Below are 22,085 nucleotides of genomic sequence, written 5' to 3' on the forward strand. Positions count from 1 at the left end.
GTATGAAATGAAAGGCAGTGCATAGTCTACAACACTACTGCCATTTGCTGTCTTTTGACACAGAATAAAACATGAAGGGGCTTCACATTCAAGTACAGTACAGGTGATACTTGTGCATGATTCCAATGAACACTACTGTATTGGTTTCCTGGTTAAAATAAAGACCATGTTGCCTTTAAAACAAAAATGGCAGAACTACTAAATTATCAAACGCATCAAATGAAAAGGACACACAGTATCTAATCTGTCTGAATGTCAGACAGGTTACAGTATCTTCGCTCTTATTTATAGAACCTAAGACACAGAGAGTAGAGAAGAGGGAGAATAAAGTATTTTACTGTGGTGAAGAAGACCACATACCCTATGGTGTGTGGGGGTAAATCAGACCCGTGTGTAGGGTTGCAAAGCTACCGGTAATTTACCAAAGTTACCAGAATCTTCAGGAATGTTGGAAATTAACAACAAATCTATGGCAGTCTTTCGTAACTTTGGTAATGTATTGGTATGGTATTTTTTGTGTTATATCTGTGTCCATATTTGTCACGTCCTGACCATAGAGAGCCAGGGCGTGACTGAGGGGTTAGTCTAGTTTATATTTTCTATGTGGGGTTCTAGGTAGTTTTTTCTATTTTGGAGTTTTGGTATGATTCCCAACTAGAGGCAGCTGGCTATCGTTGTCTCTGATTGGGGATCATACTTAAGTAGCATTTTTTCCACCTGTGGGTTATGGGATATTGTTTATGTTTTGAGTTATTGCACGTAGCATCTCTGTAGTCACAGTTCGTTGTTAGTTTATTGTTTATTTGTTTTTGTCTTTGCTAAGTTTCACTTTATTCATAAAAATTATGTGGAACTCAACATACGCTGGGCCTTGGTCCAATATTCATTCCAACAAACAGGACAGAATATCCCATCAACAAAGGACCAAGCAGCGTGCCCAGAATGAGGAAGTATCCTGGACTTGGGAAGAGATTCTGGATGGGAAGGGACCCTGAACTTGGGAAGAAATCCTGGCAGGACAGGATCACCTTCCATGGCGGGAGACGCAAGGAGAGAATGGAGGACAGTGGCGACGACAGGGTTTGCGGCCACGATGCAAGCCCAAGAAGCAGCCTTTTTGGGCGGGGGCACACGGGGTGGTCGGCGAAGTTGAGGGGTGAGTCAGAGACCGTCGAGGAGTTATTGGATGAATTGGAGGAGAGTGAACGGAGGGGAGAGTTAGAGATCTTCGAGGAGTTGTTGGATAAATTGGAGGAGAGTGAAGCGAGAAAGCTGTTGGTTTGGCGTAGTATGCACGGCATTCGCCCTGAGGAGCATGTTAGCCAGCCGATGCCACTTGAGTCAGCTCCCCGTACTTGTCCTGAGAAGTGTGTTAAAGTTCCGGTACAATTGATGCCGGTTATACGCACCAGGTCTCCAGTACGTCTCCACAGCCCGGTACGTCCTGTGCCTGCTCCTCGCACTCTCCCTCAAGTGCGCCCTCCCAGTCCGGTACGTCCTGTGCCTGCTCTTCGCACTCTCCCTCAAGTGCGTGTCCCAGTCTGGTACGTCCTGTGCCTGCTCCTCGCACTCTCCCTGAAGTGGGTGTCCCCAGTCAGGTACGTCCTGTGCCTGCTCCTCGCACTCTCCCTGAAGTGCGTGTCCCCAGTCAGGTGCGTCCTGTGCCTGCTCCTCGCACTCTCCCTCAAGTGTGTGTTACCAGTCTGGCGCCACCTGTCCTGGCTCCACGCACTAGGTCTCCAGTGCGCCTTCCCAGTCCGGTACGTCCTGTGCCTGCTCCTCGCACTCACCCTGAAGTGTGTGTCACCAGTCTGGCGCCACCTGTCCTGGCTCCACGCACTAGGCCTCCAGTGCGCCTTCCCAGTCCGGTGCGTCCTGTGCCTGCTCCTCGCGCTCGCCCTGAAGTGCGTGTCAGCAGTCCGGTACTATCAGTGCCGGACCCACACACCAGGCTTCCTGCGACGATTCCCAGTCCAGAGCTTCCGGCAACAGTTCCCAGTCCAGAGCTTCCGGCAACAGTTCCCAGTCCAGAGATTCCTGCGACAGTTCCCAGTCCAGAGCTTCCGGCGACAGTTCCCAGTCCAGAGCTTCCGGCGACAGTTCCCAGTCCAGAGCTTTCGGCGACAGTTCCCAGTTCAGCTCCATGGCCGGAGCCTTCCCCTGCGCCGATGCCCAGTCCAAGCACGGCGTCCAGTCCAACTCCAAGGCAGGAGCCTTCCTCTGAGCCGATGTCCAGTCCAAACACGGTCCAGTCCAGCTCCATGGCAGGAGCCCTTCTCTGCCCCGATGCCCAGTCTAGACACGGCGTCTAGTCCCGCTCCATGGCAGGAGTCTCCTTCTGCACCTTCTGCACCTTTTGGTTTCAGGTTTTGCGGCCGGAGTCCGCACCTTTGGGGGTGGGTACTGTCATGTCCTGACCATAGAGAGCCTTTATTTTCTATGGTGGAGTAGGTAAGGGTGTTACTGGGGGGTTAGTATAGTTTATATTGTCTATGTGGGGTTCTAGGTTGTTTTTTCTATGTTGGGGTTTTTGGTATGATTCCCAATTAGAGACGGCTGGCTATCGTTGTCTCTAATTGGGGATTATACTTAAGTAGCATTTTTTCCACCTGTGGGTTATGGGATATTGTTTATGTTTTGAGTTATTGCACGTAGCATCTCTGTAGTCACGGTTCGGTTAGTTTATTGTTTATTTGTCTTTGCTAAGTTTCACTTTATTCATTAAAATGATGTGGAACTCAATGTACGCTGAGCCTTGGTCCGATATTCATTCTAACGAACAGGATAATGTTGTTTTAGTAGATATATTTTAGTAGATAGACCATATGGTTCAAGACAAAATAGTCTAAATAATGAAAAGCATTATTTTCACAATTAACATAGTAAATTAAATATAAGTGGATATTTCCTGCTGAAACCCTCATATTAAGCACCAATTGTATTCACTTAGTTGAAGGTATTCACTTAGTTGACAGCTTTGTCATATTTAATTTTTTAAAATCATCTTATTTAATCATTTAATACATACTGAGTGTCCAAAACATTAGGAACACCTTCCTAATATTGAGTTGCACCCCCCTTTTGCCCTCAGAACAGGCTCAATTCGTCTGGGCACTCTACAAGGTCTCGAAAGCGTTCCACAGGAATGCTGACCCATGTTGACTCCAATGCTTCCCGCAGTTGTGTCAATTTGGCTGGATGTCCTTTGGCTAGGGGACCATTCTTGATACGCATGGGAAAAACCCAGCAGCATTGCAGTTTTTAACGTACAGAAACTGGTGCACCTGGCACCTACTACCATACCCCGTTCAAAGGCACATAATAGTTTTGTCTTGACCATTCACCCTTTGAATGGCACACATACACCATCCCTGTCTCAATTGGCTTAAAAATCATTCTTTAAAATTAAGCTGTCTCCTATCCTTCATCTACACTGATTTGAAGTGGATTTAACAAGGGACATCAATAAGGGATCTTAGGCTGACCAGGTGAACACTATGTCATAGAAAGAGCAGGAGTTTCTAATGTTTTGTACACTCAGTGTATTTTACATGTGATCAGGCCACACAGAGGGCCAGAGATGATTACAAACACCTGTGATACTCTGAGGTACCCAAAGGCCACTAGATGTCTTGGGATAGATGCATAACATCCTTGAACGATACCAACATTCTGGTAGTTTACTGGTAAACGTAGAAAGTTTCCAGTAATATACTCTCCCTTTGCAACCCTACCCGTGTGGAACAGGTCAAGTGGAACGGTGTGTGCCGGGCGATACCTTATCTCCCTCTGTCAGTGGGTCTCCACTGTCTCCGGGATTAATTGTGTCTGTCCACTTGAGACGGGGGATGTCACGCTGCCGTGTTTGACTAGCCCAGCCATGACGTCCAACCAGAATAGAGAGGGAGGGAGGGATGGAGAGAGCGAGGGGGAGAGAGAGTGAGAATAGGAGGGGGAGAGAGAGAGAGAGGAGGAGGAAGCCGGGAGAGACAGGGAGAAGGAGCGAGAGATGGGAGAAAAGTGCAAGAGAGACAGAGAAGAATAGAGAGAGGGATAGAGTGTGTGTGTGGGTAGTGTGCGTGTGTGTGTGTGAGAGAGAGAGAGCAAGGGAGACAGTCTAGAGAGGCAGTATGCTTATAGCTCTGCATAGCTGAAACCAGTTACCGGGGCCTTCGAAACAGTGAGATGGGTCTAATAAGGGCATATCAGTGTGAACAGATGCATGTGGAAGGTCCCCATAGTTTAAAAGAAGGTATTTCTTCTCGTGCACACACATACATATACACAACGCCTGGTGTGTGACAGCGGACAAACCCAGCCCTCAGTGCCAATGTGGGTGTCGTCACAAATACATGCTCTGTGGTACGCCCCCCTGCTGCCAAAGAAAGGGTGAGGCAGAGGCGGGGGGGGGGGGGTGAACACGACTCTCCACCACCGCAGTGCCATCTGAGGGGATGTGAACAGCTGGCTGATAATTGCAGCTTGCAGTAATTAAACCCTGAACAAATGAGCCGCCAGTTCTGGAGCCTGAGCCCCAGCCCTGCAGTGCACAAATCCCCCCTTTACTGCAGCCCGGGGTCACAGCGAGCACATGGAGAGCCAATCTTGGCCTTGTCTTCCCATTCCATTGTGCCTTCAAAACAAACATGTGAAATACTGTTTACCTTCAAGGAGACAGATAAAGAGAGCTTCCACTCTGAGACCCAGGCATGTCACATTTGTTCCTTCCCAGACAACGGTTCCATTTGCAGACTGCTATGGTGAGAGAGAGCATGCAAGGTGCCAAACAAAGACATCCATTTATGTGTTGAAGGACTCGTGCCAAACATAACCAACCCACTGGGCACAGACGTCAATTCAACGTCTATTCCACGTTGGTTCAACGTCATTTCATTGAAATGAGACTGTAGTTGTACATTCTTTCAGACTGAGTCAGCAGGCCGCTTTGCCAATCTAGGCAGTAACCAACAGATTGGCTTTCAGTTATTTACATATTGTCACCCTCTAAATTCTGCTCAGTCTGTAATACCCCCTCCAGGGCTCCCTAATAATGCATCTTCCTTGTCAATCTAGGTTTGGTAGTGCAGCAGGGCTTGGGGTCTTTAGTTGGTTTGGGAGTGTGTTTATTGTTTGAGAGCCCTCTCAATAGACTACTGGTGACTCAATTAAAATTTAAAGAGTTTCTGTCTGGCTGCTTGGACCATAGGCCACACAGGGCATGTTTGTCTGCAACAATCTAGACAGTTTTTGTTGTTGTTTTGGTCCCTTTTCACTAGATGTGAAGCAAATGTAAAAGTTGTTTTGTCTGCTCTGAACTTGAAAGGCAAAGGGAGGCAGGCTGGGAGGTGGATGGAGGTGCTGGGACCTGGAATGGCATTGCCTCAACTTGGACATCGGTGGAATCGTAATATGCCTCCACATACTAACGAGGGAGAACACAGGGTCACAAGGGCATGCATCTCTGATCTGTGGTTAAGTTGGCAGTGGAAATGTTATTGTCTTAGGCTGCAGTTACACAACACGACTTGCACTCCTTACTCCTCCGTGAACCCCCCCCCCCCTGCAACAAAACAAAAATTGTAATAAATGAATGCAACTGCAACTAAAGTTGCATGCAAGTAGCGTTGTGTAACTGCAGGCTTAAGCTGATGTCACATGATGCAATCTGGTTGCAATTTATGTTGCTTGCTACTACAAAGTTGCAACTGGGTTGCTCAGTGTGTCACATCCCCCCCAAAATTGCTTGCAACTTCAGCCTGTGTCACATGAAGCAATTTTGACAAACGTTTTGAGAAAAAGTTACATCCTCTCAAGCAACTGCGCTGATAAATGAAGCAATTGAAACGCAATGGAAATTGCATGCAACATCAAATCCTGTTCAAACATCACATTATGGTTTCAGACATTATTTGTTTATCCATGGGTATGGTAAATGCATGGACATAGACAAAATGCAGCCTATACAATTTAGCTAGTTTGCTACTTACGAGCTAACCAAGCTAGCAATGACTTAACCCTTGTGTAGTCTTAACATTCTGAATAATCCATTCTGAATAATGACCCACCTTCACTAAACCCCTAAAACAAAGCAGCTTAATTGAATTTTAAACCCCAAATCTATTTTGCATGCAGAAACAACCTGTCATTCATCACAAACTTTGTGAATATCTAGGTTTTCCCTCTTCACAATGCAGAAGACTGCATTTAATCAGTGGACACCACTCGTTTTTATTACAACAATACCTGTCACAAGTGCCTTTCCCAGCTGCTCCAGGAACACCCTCCTCTTGCTCCGCTTATCAGGCATCCAGGTAGTGTCGATCTTGTTCTATATCACGAAGGCATTGTATGAGGACACATCAATGATGTTATGGAAGATGACCAGGGGCCAGCGGGCAGTCATCCTCCTGCAGCTGTAATTTCCAATCACCTTGTCCAGGTGACATTGTGCCCCCTCAGTCCATCTGTCACACAGCGCTAAATAGCGCTTCAATCGGTGACGTCACTTGCTCTGAGACCTTGAAGTAGTGGTTCCCCTTGCTCTGCAAGAGCCGAGGCTTTTGTGGAGCGATGGGTAACGATGCTTCGTTGGTGACTGTTGTTGATGTGTGCAGAGGGTCCCTGGTTCGAGCCCGGGTATGGGAGAGGGGACGGTCTAAAATTATACTGTTACATTGATGCTGTTGACCCGGATCACTGGTTGCTGCGGAAAAGGAGGAGGTCAAAAGGGGGTGAGTGTAACAGATGTGAAACGGCTAGCTAGTTAGCGGTGGTGCGCGCTAAATAGAGTTTCAATCGGTGACGTCACTTGCTCTGAGACCTTGAAGTAGTGGTTCCCCTTGCTCTGCAAGAGCAGTGGCTTTTGTGGAGCGATGGGTAACGATGCTTTTTGGGTGACTGTTGTTGATGTGTGCAGAGGGTCTCTGGTTCGCGCCCGGGTATGGGCGAGGGGACTGTCTAAAGTTATACTGTTACATTGACTCACGGGTTATCAAATCATAGCATTCTTGAGAAAGTGTGAAAGACTTTCAATGGCATCGTGGCAGGGAAAATTGCCATTCCACTCTCTGCATCCCAGAGACTACATGTAGCCTCGCCTCGGGACCTATACACATTAGCATGCGTAGGCACGTCAATCTCCTCCATCCTTTTCCAGTTATCTCCGTATTTATTAAGGATACCCACCAAATGTGTCATCTCCAGGAAGATTTTTTTGATGGCTGGTGTGATGAACATGTAGAATGTTGAGATGATGTCCTGGGCATGGGCAACTGCATGTCTTATGGGCCCTGGGGTCATCCTTCTTATATTTTGTGCTGCCCATCATGCCCTGGTTGTCATATGGTGACAAGGACCATGGCATTTTCCTGTTCTTTGACAATAATGTCACTCTTTCAGCTTGGGGGATTTCTTCTTAACCTGAAGATGATGCATCGTGCTCTGGGTTATATTCTTCTCCATCTTCTTCTTCAGATACCTCCTCCTCTTCTAAATCATTGTTGTCTTGTTCCTCCTGGATGTCTGAAAAAAGCAGATCTACGACCTGCTGGGCACTGAAACGTGCATGCATGGCTTCAGCAAAGAGAGAACTGGGGGGGGACTGTCATCTGCAGCACCTTTATAGGCTCTGACTGCATTCTCCATTAGTCAACAAGGTTTTCAAGAAATGTGTATTTTGTCAGATTTGTTTTGTTTTATTTTGTCTGAAATTGTTTTTATTTTGTCTGTGAACTTGAGTCATGTGTGGGGTTGTGGAGGGGAGATGCTGCACATGCAGAAGAACGTTTTAGTTTTGTGCTGAGTTTCATCAGTAGCCAGGTCAAAAATTACCCTAAGACAATCTTTGGACCCTGGTGGTGTACAGCTTTCATGGAAATATGAATAAAGGCGATGTTTCACGTTTTCTAATGTTGGGGTCACTCTAGGAAAAGTCATAAAATGTAATGTTGTAAAAGTTAATTTAGGGGGTTTTCTCTGCTGTTAAACATAGTGGGGGGTCATTTTTGACCCTTATTAAGACAGCACAAGGGTTAAGCTAATGTTAGCTAGCTAGCTAGCACAGTTCACGGCGAACAATTTCAGACAGAGGTTTGGGTTCAATTCCAAAATTGTATTCATAGATTCATAAACAATGTACATAAAACATGACTACCAATGACGCCATTAACAGTTATACATTTCCCGTTTTGCTAATGCCTCTTCTGTTATCCCCCGCACATTGACTCTGTACCTGTACCCCCTGTATATAGTCTGGCTATTGTTATTTTACGGCTGCTCTTTAACTACTTGTTACTTTTATTTCTTATTCTTATCTGTATTTTTTTAAACTGCATTGTTGGTTAGGGGCTTGTAAGTAAGCATTTCACTGTAAGGTCTACCTGTTGTATTCGGCGCATGTGACAAAAACAAATTGATTTGATTTAACCTTGATCACAGGTTGCGCATTGGCAGTGACAGCAGTGTTGAAGTTCAAAAGTTTCAACTGGATGTATCCGAGATGCCGATTAGTTCCTTATCAGTTACGGATGTTTCACCAAGCAACTCGGTTGCAAGCAACCAAAGTTGCTTGAAAGTACCTTTGTGTAATGCCAGCCTAAGAGCTCAGCAATTTTGGTGGGGGTGACAAAGTCACTTCAGGGAGCGACAAAGTCACTTCAGGGAGCGAGAGCTGGAATCCCAGCTAGTCTGTTATCAGTGTTCACAGGCCTTTTGTTTGCTTTACCGTGGCTCCCTGATAGTCAGTTGAAGCAATTATTCGCTCCACTGGGCAAATTTGTCTTCCTTTCAGCGTCTGAAGCGATAGATGATTTAAAGACACCTACAGAACCTATGAAAGCATAAGCTTTACTGATTGGAGCTTCAATTTGTCCAATTAGGCAGCTATTAAGCAAATTTAGAGCTCAAATGAACCACAACTCTAAAGACGTCTAAAGCATTGTTGGGGGGTGGGGGGCATTGAGTGAACTGTGCTAGGGGCTATGTTTACTGTATATTGGGATGGAAGTATATGGCAGAAGTAGCTGGTCCACCATGTATTTATTTGCATGTAATTATAGAATTTGCATGTCTGTGCCACCAGATTGGAAGTCAGAAAGCATGTTCACTCTTCATGTACAACACATGTCAATAAACGTTGGGGCTTCTGATGCCATCTAATGAGATGCTGTAAATAAAACTGTGCCGGCTTCACTTCATTTCACCATTTACTTTGGAAGTTACAGTGCCTTCAGAAAGTATTCAAACGCCTGGACTTTGTTCCACATTTTGTTGTGTTTCAGCCTGCAATTAAAATGAACCCCTTGAAGTATCAAAAACATATATTAAAAAAATGATTTGATGAAAAATGATTGGTCTTACTGCTATTAGCCCATACTACATTTTTTTTAATAACAATTCACTAGACGGAACAACAAATATTCCCCCAAAAAGATCAAAGGGAAGTTTGTTCAGAAGTATCTGAGAGATATAAGAAAGAGCATGAAAGATTTTCTCTTGCATGTATTTAACCGCAATACCATGTCAAAGTGTCAGTGTTTCAATCTTTTATTTTTTTAAGGAAAAATCTATAAAAAAAAATGTCAATTATCAACTCCTTTGTTATGGGAAGCTTAAATAAATTCAGGAGTAAAAATGTGCTTAACAAGTCACGTAATACATTGCATGGACCCACTCTGTGTGCAATAATAGTGTTTAACATTATTTTTGAATGACTACTTCATCTCTGTACCCCACACATACAATTATCTGTAAGGTCCCTCAGCCGAGCAGTGAATTTCAAACACAGATTCATCCCCAAAGACCAGGGAGGTTTGACAATGCCTCGCAAAGGAGGGCACCTATTGGTAGATGGGTAAAATGTATTATTATGATAATGGTTTATAACCCCTATTTTGTGAAATCCAATTGGTAGTTACAGTCTTGCTCCATCGCTGCAACTACCGTACGGAATCTGGAGAGGCGAAGGTCGACAGTCATGCGTCCTCCAAAACATGACCCCACCAATCTGCACTGCTTCTTGACACTTAACCAGGAAGCCACTTAACCAGAAAGCCAGCCGCACCAATTTGTCAGAGGAAACACTGTACAGCTGGCGACTGCAGTCAGCATAGCACTATAAGGAGTCGCTAGAGCGAGATGGGACAAGGACATCACAGCCGGCCAAACCCTCCCCTAACCTGGATGACGCTGAGCCAATTGTGCACCGCCTCATGGGTCTCCTGGTCGGCTCTGTAGTGACGCCTCTAGCACTGCGATCCAGTGCCTTAGACCACTCACCACTCGGGTACCACTGGTAAATCAGACATTGAATATCCCTTTGAGTGTGGTGAAGTTATTAATTACACTTTGGATGGTGTATCAATACACCTAGTCACTACAAAGTTACAGGCATCCTTCCTAACTCAGTTGCCGGAGAGGAAGGAAACCACTCAGAGATTTTACCATGAGGCCAACAGTGACTTTTAAAATAGTTACAGAGTTGAATGGCTATGATAGGAGAACACTGAGGATGGATCAACAACATTGTAGTTACTCCACAACACTAACCTAAATTACAGATAGAAAATAAGGAAGCCAGTACAGAATACAAATATTACAAAACATGCATCTGGTTTGCAATAACGCACGAAAGTAAAACTGCAAAAAATGTGGAAAAGAAATTAACATTACGTCCTGAATGCAAATTGTAATGTTTGGGGCAAATCCAACAAAACACATCACTGAGTACCATTCTTCATATTTTCAAGCATGGTGGTGGCTGCATCATGTTATGGGTATGTTTGTCATTGGCAAGGACTAGGGAGTTTTGGGGGGAATAAAAATAAACAGAAAAGAGCTAAGCACAGGCAAAATCCTATAGGAAAATATGGTTGTCTGCTTTCCAAAAGGAACTGGGAGACAAATTCACCTTTCAGCAGGACAAATATACACTGGGTTGCTTACCAAGACAACATTGAATGTTCATTCCTGAGTGGCCTAGTTACAGTTTTGACTTAAATATAATTGAAAATCTATGACAGGACTTGAAAATGGCTGTCTAGCAGTGATCACAACCAACTTGACAGAGCTTGAAGAATTTAAAAAAGAATAATGTGCAAATATTGTACAATACAGGTGTGATAAGCTCTTAGAGTGTCACGTTCTGACCTTAGTTCCTTTGTTTTGTCTTTGTTTTAGTATGGTCAGGGCGTGAGTTGGGGTGGGCAGTCTATGTTTGTTTTTCTATGTTGGTTTCTGTGTTCGGCCTAGTATTGTTCTCAATCAGAGGTAGGTGTCGTTAGTTGTCTCTGATTGAGAATCATACTTAGGTAGCCTTTTTCCACCTGTGTTTCGTGGGTGTTTATTTTCTGTCTTAGTGTATATCGCCAGACAGGACTATTTCGGTTTTCGTTCATTCACTTTATTTTTTTTTGTATTTCAGTGTTCAGTTTGATTCATTAAATATTACATCATGAACACTTACCACGCTGTAAATTGGTCCTCCGATCCTTCTCGCTACTCCTCCTCTGAAGAGGAGGACAAGATCCGTTACATAGAGACTCACCCAGAAAGAAACATGTTTTCACTTTGTGATTATGGGGTATCGCATGAAGATATGTGAGAAAAAATATAATTAATCCATTTTGAATTCAGGCTGAAATAAAATGTGAAATAAGTCGAGGCACATTAATAATTTCTGTAGGCACTGTTTATAAAGTACCAGTCAAAAGTTTGGACACACCTATTCATTCAAGGGTTTTTCTTTATTTTTACTATTTTGCACACTCTTGGCATTCTCTCAACCAGCTTCATGAGGTAGTCACCTGGAATTAATTTAAATTAACAGTTGTGCTTGTTAAAAGTTAATGTGTGGAATTTCTTTCCTTCTTAATGCATTTGAGCAAATCAGTTATGTTGTGACAAGGTAAGGGGGAATACAGAAGCTAGCCCACCTTTTAAAAGACCAGGTGCATATTATGCCAAGAACAGCTCAAATAAGCAATGAGAAACAACAGTCTATCATTACTTACCGCCACAGGAAAGGAAGACCCAAATGGAATGATGTCCTTTGGTCTGATGAGTCCAAATATGAGATTTTTGGTTCCGGATTATCTCTGCATGTGTGGATCCCTCTGTGAAGAATGGAGGAGGAGGTGTGATGGTGTGGGGGTGCTTTGCCTGTGACACTGTCAGTGATTTATTTAGAATTCAAGGCACACTTAACCAGCACGGCTACCACAGTATTCTGCAGCGATATGCCATCCCATCTGGTTTGTGCTTAATTGGACTATCATTTGTTTTTCAACAGGAAAATGACCCAAAACACACCTCCAGGCTGTGTAAGGGCTATTTAACCACAAAGGAGAGTGATGGAGTGCTGCCTCAGATGACCTGGCTTCGACAATCACCCGTCCTCAACCCAATGGAGATGAATCAGGATGAGTTAGACCGCAGAGTGAAGGAAAAGCAGCCAACAAGTGCTCAGCATATATGGGAACTTCTTCAAGACTGTTGGAAATGCATTCCAGGTGAAGTAGGTTGAGAGAATGAAAAGAGTGTGCAATGCTGTCATCAAGGCAAAGGGTGGCTACTTTGAAGAATCTCAAATATGAAATATATTTTGATTTGTTTAACAATTCTTTTGGTGACTACATGATTCCATATGTGTTATTTCCTAGTTTGATGTATTCACTATTATTCAACGATGTAGAAAATAGTAAAAATAAAGAAACTGTTGAATAAGTAAGTGTGTCCAAACCTGGTACTGTATATTTTAAATATGTGATTTGCATAATGTCCATTAAAACCTATTGAACGTTTGGGCAAAATGTACATTTCTGCCAAGATAGACATATCCAAAAGTAAATATTTTTCATGAGATGGCCATAAAGAATAACTGGTAAGGCTGTACTGTTTTAGAAATGTATAATTGGTTATAAATTGCTGAGGCGTACTCACGTTTGAGGACAAAAGCTATTTATGAAAATATGAAAAATTATGATTTTTATTTCCTATTCAACAAAAGTGGACAATGGGGCTTGAAATGACTGATATGCTTTCTAAATATAGAAAACAAAATCGAATTATAGACAACTTACTATAAGATTTCACTTTTCTTATGACTGTAAAATATATATGATCATACTAAGTGACAGTACAATATTGAAACCATTCCATATAACTGACGGCAGAGACCTTTCTGTCAAATATCCACTGAGCGACGCAGAGACACCATTCAAATGTATGCCAACTCATTACATCTTCAACTTTAAGCACGAAGCGATTTCATCCATCTGTGACAAAGAGAAAGTAGAGTTGTTTCAATTCTACAAAATGATTTTATATTTTTTCCTGTTGGAAGCGATAACTCCATCTGAGAACATCACAGCGGAAATGACCATATAGAGAAGGTCAAGATTTAAGACTGTGAAGATTGACTACCAAAGTTCACATTTTTATTATTAGTTGGCTTAGTTGCACTTGCTCTTGGATACAAACAATGACAGCTTTAAAATTAAATGTATTTTATTAAAGTGCCCCCCACAACCACCCATCCCCCTCCCCTATTACAAAAAAACGCTCTCAATCCCATTTAAGTACATACGAATGAGTATAATTTGGAGACAGCATTATTCAAATTAAATATCCAGTCATGGGTAACATAAGGGATAGGTTAAGTAAGAACTTTAATCGCATGGAGAATGGACTGTTTCCATGGTAATCATTTTCTTAAACCCTTGGTGGAATTGTGCTATAAGTAAATTATTAATGTTGCAGAGAGATACAGAGAGAAAACAAAAAAATCATGTCATTATGCAAATCGAGCATTATTGCTTCTCCCGGGTAAACCAAGTCCTCATCATTTGTCAAACAACATACAGTTGAATTCGGAAGTTTACATACACCTTAGCCAAATACATTTAAACTCAGTTTTTCACAATTCCTGATTTTAATCTGAATAAAAATCCCCTGTCTTAGGTCAGTTAGGATCACCACTATATTTTAAGAATGTGAAATGTCAGAATAATAGTAGAGAAAAATATTTATTTCAGCTTTTATTTCTTTCATCACATTCCCAGTGAGTCAGAAGTTTACATACACTTAATTAGTATTTGGTAGCATTGCCTATAAATTGTTTATCTTTGGTCAAATGTTTCAGGTAGCCTTCCACAAGCTTCCCACAATAAGTTAGGTGAATTTTGGCCCATTCCTCCTGACAGAGCTGGTGTAACTGAGTCAGGTAAGTAGGCCTCCTTGCTCGCACACGCTTTTTCAGTTCTGCCCACACATTTTCTATAGGCTTGAGGTCAGGGCTTTGTGATGGCCACTCCAATACCTTGACTTTGTTGTCCTTAAGCCATTTTGCCACAACTTTGGAAGTATGCTTGGGGTCATAGTCCATTTGGAAAACCCATTTGCGACCAAGCTTTAACTTTCTGACTGATGTCTTGAGATGTTGCTTCAATATATCCACATTATTTTCCTCCATCATGATGCCATCTATTTTGTGAAGTGCACCAGACCCTCCTGCAGCAAAGCACCCCCACGCTTCACGGTTGGGATGGTGTTCTTCGGGTTGCGAGTGTCACCCTTTTTTCTCCGAACATAACGATGGTCATTATGGCCAAACAGCTCTATTTTTGTTTCATCAGACCAGAGGACATTTCTTCAAAAAGTATGCTCTTTGTCCCCATGTGCTTTTTCACGCAGGTTTTGGAGCAGTGGCTTCTTCCTTGCTGAGCGGCCTTTGAGGTTATGTTGATATAGGACTCATTTTAAATGTGTATATAGATACTTTTGTACCTGTTTCCTCCAGCATCTTCACAAGGTCCTTTGCTGTTGTTCTGGGATTGATTTGCACTTTTCGCACTAAAGTACGTTCATCTCTAGGAGACAGAACATCTCCCTCCTGAGTGGTATGACAGCTGGTCCAGTGGTGTTTATACTTGTGTACTATTGTTTGTGCAGATGAACGTGGTACCTTCAGACATTTGGAAATTGCTCCCAAAGGTGAACCAGACTTGTGGATGTCTACAAAAAAAATTCTGAGGTCTTGGCTGATTTCTTTTGATTTTCCCATGATGTCAAGCCAAGACATCCACATGGCATGAAATACATCCACAGGTACACCTCCAATTGACTCAAATGATGTCAATTAGCCAATCAGAAGTCATGACATCATTTTCTGGAATTCTCCAAGCTCTTTAAAGGCACAGTCAACTTAGTGTATGTAAACTTCTGACCCACTGGAATTTTGATACAGTGAAATAATTTGACTGTAAACAATTGTTGGAAAAATTACTTATGTCATGCACAAAGTAGATGTCCTAACCGACTTGCCAAAACTATAGTTTGTTAACATGAAATTTGTGGAGTGTTTGAAAAACAAGTATTAATGACTCCAACCTAAGTGTATGTAAACTTCCGACTTCAACTGCATCTGCAGTATGTAGACGGCAAATAACTTTTCGTCTGACATCAAAATGTATACCTGCATCATCCTTACCTCTGGCACCTTTCAAGCAAGCTTCCACTCCTTTTAATGAAATAGTTGCCTGGTATTAGACAAATGCATTATAACAAGGTAATAAGCTTTTTAGTTTTGTCATATCTTAGTCATTAGCAAACTGACCCTTGGGCAGGTTTTATGTAATTATTCGTACTGCGTCAGCTACAGTAGGCTTTGCTACATCCTGTAAAGGCCAGTCTGAGTAACAATAATGTTGGAGGTGGCCCCTGCTAGTATTGTAATGCGTTTCTCTTTAGCATCTCTTAGCCCTCTGTGACAAGGTTAAACTAAAGAGCATTCCCCCTGTACGTGGCCGCTCTGCCAAATGAGAGCTGACTGCTCTGCTCATGCCACCAAAGAATTAATGTGCAAAGCCTGTGTGCAAGAGCCATCTCAAAATCCATGACTCATTTGCTTTGCTTTTCTGCCACTCGCTCTCTATCCCTCATCCCTCCCTCCTTGCATGCCTCCCCTCATGTCTCGCTCCCCAACAGACTGAGAATCGTTGCAATCGTATTTGAGAGCAAACGTAAATCTATTTCCATGATGGTATCCAAGTGAGGTTATAACTTCTAATATGAGTCTCACAAGCTTAATGGGCCGACGCATCAACCCACCAAAAACCCACCATGGAGCTACTCTAACTTTTGCTCATTAATCCACATCTGTCCACTCGAGAGCTCGTTACTTGACTACTACTACCATTACAGAGGTGGCCTGGATGGATCTCTGGCAATATGGCTGGCCGGTGAAAGTGGTTGGAGGGGGATGACGTGTGCCCACCAGGCAGTCAAAGTTCACACGTTGGGCTGTTGTGGGGCTTTTCTTTGATTGTGCTAAGAGCCGTGTGCAGAGAAGTGGAGAAAAGCACAGCGGATGGGACAATGCTGGGGCTTTGATCTAGCTTCTGAAAAACAAATCTCCCAGAGTTGGAGAGTAGAGAGGCGCAGACTGAGTGGCTGAAGGCACACAGGTCTCCTCTGAGCTGCCTGAGAGACTTGCTCATTTTAAAAAGAGGCCTGGAGATAAATGCTCGGTTTCGAGGGATTTCAAAACTCATTGAAAGTCACAGGGAAGTAGAAAGCCGGAGAAAACTCGACAGGGACAGAAAGTAGACTTGTGGATGTTTCAAGACCTCGGATGCTCTGCAGTCTGCGCTATGCATTGTATCTCTCAAGGCCGCTTCCTGTTGTGAATCACAGATACAAATGGCTCCACAGTTTTGAAGAAACCTGACAAATCTAATACAATGGTTGTTTTCTCACTAATTTGGGATAGTGCTTTGATATAGGAACCTGCAGAAAAATCCGAGGTAGTCTACGGTATGTTTGACTCTATGTGGAGAAAGCAATTTATCATCAATTAACATCCTATTCCAAGGACTTGCCCTGGAGGCTATGTTGCTGAGGTGACGTTAACATTTATATGCAATCGTTTCTATTCACCAAACAGAATACCCTCAAGCTGTTTTTGCTATCACACCGCTAACTGCACCGCTAACTTGCCTAGAGAGTTTTCAGCTATACTTTTCGTGACTGTTCATTTACCACCACAGACAGATGCTGGCACGAAGACCACACTCAGTCAGCTGTGTAAGGAAATAAGCAAACAGGAAACCACTCACCCAGAGGCGGCGCTCTTAGTGGCCAGAGACTTTAATGCAGGGAAACTTAAATCAGTTCTACAAAAGTTCTATCAACATGTTAAATGTGCAACCAGAGGGGGAAGAAATTTCTAGATCACCTGTACTCCAAACACAGAGACGCGTACAAAGCTCTCCCTCGCCCTCCATTTGGTTAATCTGACCACAACTCTATCCTCCTGATTCCTGCTTACAAGGAAACATTAAAGCAGGAATCACCAGTGACTCGTTCTATAAAAAAAGTGGTCAGATGAAGAAGACGCTAAACTACAGGACTGTTTTGATTTCACAGACTGGAACATGTTCCAGGATTCTTCTGATGGCATGGAGGAGTACACCACATCAGTCACTGGCTTAATCAATAAGTGCATCGAGGACGTCGTCCCCACAGTGACTGTACGTATGTACCCCAACCAGAAGCCATGGATTACAGGCAACATTCGCACTGAGCTAAAAGGGTAGAGCTGCTGCTTTCAAGGTGCGGGACTTACAATAAATCCTGCTTACAAGAAATCCTGCTATGCCCTGTGACAAACCATCAAACAGGCAAAGCGTCAACACAGGGCTATGATCGAATCATGCTAAACCAGCTCCGATTATGTTTGCAGATGACACAGTGGTAGGCCTGATCACAGACAATGACGAGAAAGCCTATAGGGAGGAGGTCAGAGACCTGGCCAGGTGGTGCCAGAATAAAAGCCTGTTCCTCAACGTAACCAAGACTAAGGAGATGATTGTGGACTACAGGAAAAGGTGGACCAAGCACACCCCCATTCTCATCGACAGGGCTGTAGTGGAGCAGGTTGAGAGCTTCATGTTCCTTGGTGTCCACATCACCAGCAAACTAGAATGGTCCAAACACATCAAGACAGTCGTGAAGAGTGCACGACAAAGCCTATCCCCCTCAGGAAACTAAAAATATTTGGCATGGGTCAAATGTAGATCCTCAAAAGGTTCTACAGCTGCAACATCGAGAGCTGGTTGCATCACTGCCTGGTACCGCAATTGCTCAGCCTCCGACCGCAAGGCAATACAGAAGGTAGTGCGTACGGCCCAGTACATCACTGGGGCTAAGCTGCCTGCCATCCAGGACCTCTACACCAGGCATTGTCAGAGGAAAGCCCTACAAATTGTCAAAGACCCCAGCCACCCCAGGCATGGCAAGCGGTACCGGAGTGCCAAGTCTAGGACAAAAGGGCGTCTCAACAGTTTATACCCCCGAGCCATAAGACTCCTGAATAGATAATCAAATGGCTACCCGGACTGTTTGCATTGTGTGCCCCCCCGCCAACCCCTCTTTTACGCTGCTGCTACTCTCTGTTTATCATATATGTATCTTCACTTTAACTATACATTCATGTACTTATGTACATTCCACCTCAATTGGCCTGACCAACCAGTGCTCCCTCACATTGGCTAACCGGGCTATCTGCATTGTGTCCCGCCGCTCACCACCCGCCATCCCCTCTTTAAGCTACTGCTACTCTCTGTTCATCATATATGCATATATCTACATATACATATCTACATAACCATATCTACATATACATACTACCTCAAACAGCCTGAGTAACCAGTGTCTGTATGTAGCCTCGCTACTGTATATAGCCTCGCTACTGTTTTTCCCTGTCTTTTTACTGTTTTTATTTCTTTACTTACCTATTCTTCACCTATTACCTTTTTTGAACTATTGGTTAGAGCCTGTAAGTAAGCATTTCACTGTAAGGTCTACCTACACCTGTTGTATACGGTGCACATGACAACTAAACTTTGATTTGATTTGATCAGCAATGGTCCACTGCCCTGCTTTAGAAGTATCGTTGAAATGCCTATACAAATGTTGAGTAGAGGGGAATGTTCTCTGTCATTCAGGGTTTCATTTTACCTTCAATTTACAATGGCTCACTATCCATGGCATGCTGTTAAGGCAAAGACCGGATCTTAACATCTGACAACATAACATAGGGAAAATCCTTTCAGACCCTATGATCTGTGAACCGTACAGACAACATCTTGGTGTCGTTAAATATAGAGTATGACTAGATGTTGACAAAACATGTTCACATCAATTTATTAAATCGCAATCTTAGCTCTGTCTTATCTTATTTGACCATGCTGGTCATTTATGAACATTTGAACATCTTGGCCATGTTCTGTTATAATCTCCACCCGGCACAGCCAGAAGAGGACTGGCCACCCCTCATAGCCTGGTTCCGCTCTAGGTTTCTTCTTAGGTTTTGGCCTTTCTAGGGAGTTTTTCCTAGCAAACGTGCTTCTACACCTGCATTGCTTACTGTTTGGGGTTTTAGGCTGGATTTCTGTACAGCACTTTGAGATATCAGCTGATGTACGAAGGGCTATATACATTTTTTTAATTGGATTTGATCTCCCACAACTCTCTCCTCTTCTATCCTGTCATCTCTCACTACTGCTAAATCCTTCTCACTCCTATATCCTGATTCTGCCTGTTCATCCCTACTATGACTCACACAATCCCCTTTCCTCCTGGCCGGTTCAGGCCTACCCCCCTGCTCTGTGGCTGAGTCGCTCATTGTGAACTTACAGAACAGGGCTGCGTGCAATTGAGTGAAAATGGAGGAAAACGAAACTTCCAGAGGACCTATCATTCTTTCACTCTCTCCTCTCTACCTTCTCTTCCTCTGTATCCACTGCTAAAGCCACTTTCTATCACTCAAGATTTCATGCTTCTGCTTCTAATCCGAGGAAAATATTTTCCACATTCTCAACCCTACTTAATCACCCCCCCCTCCCCCCCCCCCTCTGTGCAAATGACTTTTCAACCACTTTCAAAAGAAGTTTGACAACATCCGCCACTCATTCACTCAGCCCATTGAATCCACCTCCCTCATCGCTGACCACTGGCTTCGTCCACTCTGACTACAAAATGGCCTGAGTTGCTCCCCTCTTCAAGAAAACCAACACTCGACCCCTCAGATGTCCAAAACGACAGACCGGTATCCCTTCTTAATTTTCTTTCCAAAACACTTGAACATGTTGTCTCTGACCAAGTCTCTCACTATCTCTCTCAGAACAATCTTCTTGACCCTAACCAGTCTCTTAAAGGCGACTCACTCAACTGAGACCTCTCTCCCCTGTGTCACAGACGCTCTCCGCTCTGCCAAAGCTGACTCTCTCTCCTCTGTTCTCATCCTCCTAGATCTATCCATCAGATCCTCTTCTCCACGCTCTCAGGGCTGAGTGTCTCAGGCTCTGCACATTCTTGGATTGCATCCTACCTGGCAGAACACTCCTGCAAGGTGCCATGGAGTGGATCTGTATCAGAACCACGTACTCTCACAACTGGTGTGCCCCGTGGATCGGTTCTAGGTCCTATCCTCTCTAAACACCAAGTCACTGGGCTCCGTCAAACCCTCACATGGTCTCTCCTGTCATTGCGATGCGGATGACTCTCGACTACTTTTCTCTTTTCCCCCTTCTGACACACAGGTTGCGACTCACATCTCGGTGTCCCTGCCAGATGTCTCCGTTTGGATGTCGGCCCACCACCTCAAGGTCAACTTAGACCAGAGAAAACCTGCCCGCTCCAAGACCTCTCCATCACGGTTGACAACTTCACTGGTTCCCCCTCCCAGAGTGACAAAAACATTGACATGACCTTGGACAACAAACTGTTCTCTGCAAACATCAAAGCAGTGACTCACTCCTGCAAGTTCATACTCTACAACATATGCAGAGTACGACCCTACCTCACACAGAACGAGGCGCAGGTCCCAATCCAGGCACTTGTCAGCTCCTGTCTGGACTACTTCAACTTGCTGGTGGGTGGGCTCCCCTCTTGTGCCTTCAAACCCATTTACCTTATTCAGAACGCTGCAGCTCACCTGGTGTTCAACCTTCCCAAATTCACCCCACTCCTCCAAACACTCCACTGGCTTCCAGTTGAAGCTCGCATCCACTACAAGACCATGGATCTTGCCTACAGAACAGCAAGAGGAACTGCCCCTCCCTAACCTTCAGGCTCTGCACAAACCCAAACCCAAGTACTTTGTTCTGCCACCTCTGGTGTCTTGGGCCTCCCACCCCCACCCACACCCCCAGCTACCACTCAGCCCAGTCCAAGCCATTCTCTGTCCTGGCACCCCAATGGTGGTGAAGGTAGGGCAGCAGAGTCCCTTCCCATCTTACAAAAACATATGAAACTCTACCTCTTCAAAGAGTATCTTAAATAATCCTAACAACCCCTCCACCCATCGCCTTCATGAACTAATACTTGCATTTTCCTCTTTTCAGTGTTACTAGCTCTGACTTTGCTGATAGATACTTTATTGAGGAAATATTTACTTACTATGATTGGTGTGTTTACAGACATATTCAATCTCTCCCCATCCCAGTCTGCTGTCCCCACATGCTTCAAGATGGCCACTATTTTTCCTGTACCCAAGAAAGTAAAGGTAACTAAACTAAATTACTATCGCCCTGTAGCACTCACTTCCGTCATCATGAAGTGCTTTGAGAGACTAGTCAAGGATCATATCACCTCTACCTTACCTGTCACCCTAGACCCAGTTCAATTTGGTTACCGCCCCAATCGATCCACAGATGATACAATAACCATCACACTGCACACTGCCCTATCCCAACTAGACGAGAGGAATACATATGTAATTATGCTGTTCATTGACTATAGCTAAGCATTCAACACCATAGTACCCTCCAAGCTCATCATTAAGCTCGAGGCCCTGGGACTGAACCCCACCCTGTGCAACTGGGTCCTGGACTTCCTGACGAGCCGCCCCCAGGTGGTGAAGGTAGAAGTTAAATAATCTGTCTTGTAAACAATTGTTGTAAAAATTACTTGTGTCATGCACAAAGAAGATGGCCTAACCGAAAAGATGTCCTAACCGAAAATTTAAATTTGTGGAGTTGTTGAAAAACAAGTTTTAATGACCTAAGTGTATGTAAATGTTTGACTTC

General features: G+C 43.9%; 1 pseudogene; it reads left to right on the forward strand.

Annotated features, from left to right (window-relative positions):
• The first annotated feature begins 942 nt into the window (after positions 1–942).
• On the forward strand, positions 943–21,340 carry LOC118964714 (annotated as a pseudogene).
• The last annotated feature ends 745 nt before the right edge of the window (positions 21,341–22,085 follow it).

Source organism: Oncorhynchus mykiss, chromosome 5, assembly GCF_013265735.2.
Source record: "Oncorhynchus mykiss isolate Arlee chromosome 5, USDA_OmykA_1.1, whole genome shotgun sequence".
In the NCBI taxonomy this organism is placed as follows: Eukaryota; Metazoa; Chordata; class Actinopteri; order Salmoniformes; family Salmonidae; genus Oncorhynchus; species Oncorhynchus mykiss.